Source organism: Telopea speciosissima, chromosome 8 (assembly GCF_018873765.1).
Source record: "Telopea speciosissima isolate NSW1024214 ecotype Mountain lineage chromosome 8, Tspe_v1, whole genome shotgun sequence".
NCBI lineage: Eukaryota > Viridiplantae > Streptophyta > Magnoliopsida > Proteales > Proteaceae > Telopea > Telopea speciosissima.
Genome location: NC_057923.1, coordinates 1,742,287 through 1,746,676, shown reverse-complemented (window position 1 = coordinate 1,746,676; position 4,390 = coordinate 1,742,287).

The window sequence follows — 4,390 nt, the reverse complement described above, 5'->3', positions numbered from 1 at the left end:
TCACTTGCTCATAACCCCCTTCCGATATTCTAAAACAAAAAATTACATGTGAAGTAATATGATTTTTTTTCTTCTTCTTTATAAAGAATAAAAGAGGAAGTTTTCCTCCACCCATATAGGGACGATTAACCCACCATCCTAGGGTTCACAAACCCTTATACGATTTTAGTATGTTCCCAAAATACCCTCTTGATGCCCTCTCCCGTCCTGTAGTCAATGGGATCCCATTCACCATAGGTGGAAGAAAACTTGGTCCAAGAATAAATGTATTGTTTTTTTTTTAGCTTATAAAATGGTAAAAAAAATTGCATATTGTAGCAAAATCCATACATGTTTTGAAACTAAAATATCATAGATCTAAGGAAAAATCTTGTCATATTTCTGATACCAATTTATAACGCATATGTCGATTCCAACCAATTCTCAATCAAAATCAATGGAAGCCAATCTTGCGTCCAATTTCATGTTTTTCCTTGCCTCAACGTATTTCTTATCCATCATTTATATTTGTGTAAGTACTGTGGTCCTCTTCATGACGAGGTTTCCGCAGCCTCATTAGCGACAAATGATAGTATGGATAATATTCTCAATGTATGAGAATGGCATCAGGGGATTGGGGTCATACATTAAAATATATTAAAACAATGTGAAATGAAATCGCCACCTAGGGTTAGGGCCTAGGACCCAATAAGTCTAGCCCTCGTCTGAACAGAGTCGAGGAGACTCTACATGGTCTGACCAGAGGTTTGGGTAAGTAGTCAGGTTACGAGAGTGGGAAGGTGTTAGGCACCCACCTCGCCCGGATAAACCGGTCTTTCTACTAGATGCGTGTTTTCGAATATTCTCCCTTAATAATATATCTTATACTAACATGCAAGGCTAAGTTATGATGTACTAATCATGATAAATAAAGAAAAATCATTTTATATGTACACTAAAGCGAATTACTTTAATTGTTTACATTATGCCAAAAATAATAAGAAAGAAAGAGACAAATACCTGTCAAGAAATACAAAAAAATAATGAGAATCCACCAAGTATAAAATATGTGATGTCCCATAACTCAGGTAGAGACGGACAATTAGCTTGCCTCTCTCTTGTCGGACAGAGCAAGGACTATACGAGATGGGTTTCGTTACTCAGACTTCAGGCAGAGTAACGACTGTATAAGGGATTCTAGTTATCTGTATGCAGACAGAATAACGGCTGTGAAGGGGGTTTTTCGTTATCCGTACATTGATGGGACAACGAAGTTGCGGAATAAGAACCGCTCTTTACTCGAGTGGTTAATCGAAGGATCTATCCATACCTTTGGAGTCTCGCTCCAACAGACGCTCAAGAGGGAGAGAATCAGGGGGGAAAAAGGGGTAAAAAATGAGTTGGGAGGGTCTCTCTGCCCGAAAAACTCTGAAATGATGGGAGGGAGACCTTCCTATTTATAGGGGGGAGTGCCCCACAGCCTGGCCCGGATAGGTCCTCCACGGCGCCGTAGGCGACTTCAGTAGGCTGACTTCGAAAACCCTCGCGACGTCGTGGCTCCCTACACCCTTGCCGTGGGGGACCTCCACGGTGCCGTGCAACACTGTCCACGGTGCTGTGGATAGTGTGGTCCCCCTCTTTTCACCTTTTGGGTCCAAATGGGCCATTTTTGGGGTTCAGGGTGTGTCTGGGCCCATGGGCTTGGTCTTTTGGGGTTTTTGTCTCCCTTCTGACTCTTCAGAAAATTTTCTGTCCCTCCTTCAGCGTTTGGTAAAAGGGTCTTATAAGTCATTTTAGGGATGTTAGGGTGATTTGGTTTAGATGTAGGGACAAGAGTCATTCTTGAGAGAGATACCGATGTCTGTCCGTGTCTTGTTGTCATCATCGCCGGGGGGTGATAAAATTCAGTATCTACAACTTGATGAGGTTAAGGTATACGTCTCATGATATTGTTCGCTTTGGGCTGCCTTGAAGCTAGTTTAATGTCGCCCTCATGTTTTGTAAGGCCTCATGAGGGAGTGAGGACTCTAATCCTTATATGGACCACAGTCTTCCCTTCATTCATTGACGTGGAACTATCTTAGTTGTCCTTGTGGCTAATTTTTATTCACAATAGAGGCTCCTAGTGAATGGAAGAATGTGTTGCTATTTTTACCAGCTTAAGCAGGGGAAGTTAGCTTAATGTCGCCCCCACGGTTTTAAAAGGCCTCATGAGGCAATGAGGACTCCAATCCTTATATGGACCACGGTATTCCCTTCACTCATCAATGTGGGACTATCTTAGTCACCCTTGAGGCTAATTTTACCCACAACCGAGACCCCTCAGTGAAGAGACAAGTGTGTTACTATTTTTATCAGCTTGAGAAGTAGTTCCCACAGACAACACCAATGATGAGGTCAGGGAATACGTCTCATGATATAGATCCGCTCTGGACTACACGCCAAAGCTAGGTTAATGTTGTTCCCACGGTTTTAAAAGGCCTCATGAGGGAATGATGACTCCAATCCTTATATGGACCACGGTCTTCCCTTCACTCACCGATGTGGGATTATCTTAGTTGCCCCTGAGGCTAATTTTTACCCAAAACAATACCATTCCACTTTTGTCCCTATGTCTTTGTTGCATCAAGGGTCGTTTTTGTGGTGCCTCTCTCAACTTCAGAGGTTGGGCATTAGTTTCACAATTTAAATTCTATCTATGAAACATGAAATTTGATGAGATATTTGAGAATCTTAGGGAAAACTATGCAATCAAACATGACTATGAGGGTATTTTCCTAACTACAACACCCCACTTAAGTGTGGTTTGAAAACACAGATATTGAGATACATATTTAATGTATGAGATACATCATCATACATTATACATAATTATTATACATATGTATTATTATTATTATTATTATTAAATAATGTACGCAGTCTTACATTCTGCTTTTGCAAAGAGGTTATTTTCAGACTCGAACCCATGACCAGTTGGTCACAATGGAGTAAGGGTGTCAATGTGTACCGAGTATCGAGTACCGAAATCATTGTTGAACCGAATAAATTGGTACGGTAACGGTATGGGCCATAATATTAGTGAAAATACATCATACCGAACCAATACCATATTAAATCAGTATGAGCAAATGTGCAGTGTACTGAACCGAAACCATATCGATTGACATCCTTACAATGGACCAACCTTACCGTTGGATCGATGAAAGCCTGCTCTCACAAATTGCTCCCACTACTACTTATTAAATTAAACATCTGAATCCAATATATATATATATTTTTTGGTAAATAATCCAAATATTGAGATACATGTGTAGCTTATTATATAATATATAAGATACAAATATAATATATACTGAGATATATAATATATAGTTATTATACATGTGTATTATCGATTTGGTTCGGGAATAGGTAATTTGGTATGGTTCATACCAAACAGTTTTACCTTATATATTGAATCGTATCAAGGAAGATTTCTTTTCTAGATACCGAAACCCGATCGAGTCTTTTTCGATTTGATTCGATACGATTTTAATCGGTCAGTTTCGATACTGATATTCAGTTTCAGTTTAAAATGACACCCTTAATCTCTTCTCCCTCATTGGAAATAACATCTTTACCCCCAAAAGGGGAGAGATAGACCATCCAGGCAAAGAACACTCCTCCCACCCCCTCATTGTTTAAATTAAGAACAAACTTACTTGTAGATATGCTTATGATTTCTTTGAAAACATACTATAATCTTCTGGATTTAAAACATCAAAAAATAAAGAAAAATAGCAATTAATTAAACCTCATACTATCAAAATAATTAACACTTTTTGGTAGAATTTTGAGAATGATTAACTAGAGAAGAAGCATTAACCTTATTTCCTTCAATGAAACCAAGAAGTGATTTATTAACTAGATTGGGGGTGAAATGGAAATTCGGAAGTTGGCTTTTTTAGGGTAAAACTAGTATTCTAAATTTCTAACTAAACTGAAGAGCTATAGATGATATCTTTGGTTCTAGCTAAACTCAAGATAATTAATTTAATGTTAATCCATATTAATTATTATATTGTTTAATAAATTTTTTTTTTGGTTGAAAAATATTGTTTAATACTAGTTTTAATGAATATGATTTTGTTTTTTATCCAAGGAATTAATACTTTTTTATTTTTGATAAGAAAGAATTAATACTGACCTGATGGAAGGAAAGTGATTCGGAAAACACGATGGTTCGGGAGTAAACGCCCAATTAACCGTCGGATTAAAATCGGCATCGTCCTAATCAGGTAGACATTAAACCTTTAGATTCCAATCCAATGATTCAAATAGCGTTCTCATGTAAGGTAACTTTTTGCTTCTGCGCTAGAGTCTGATCTTTCCTTCTAAGTCTCCATGTCCTTTCGTTCTTTCTTTTCTC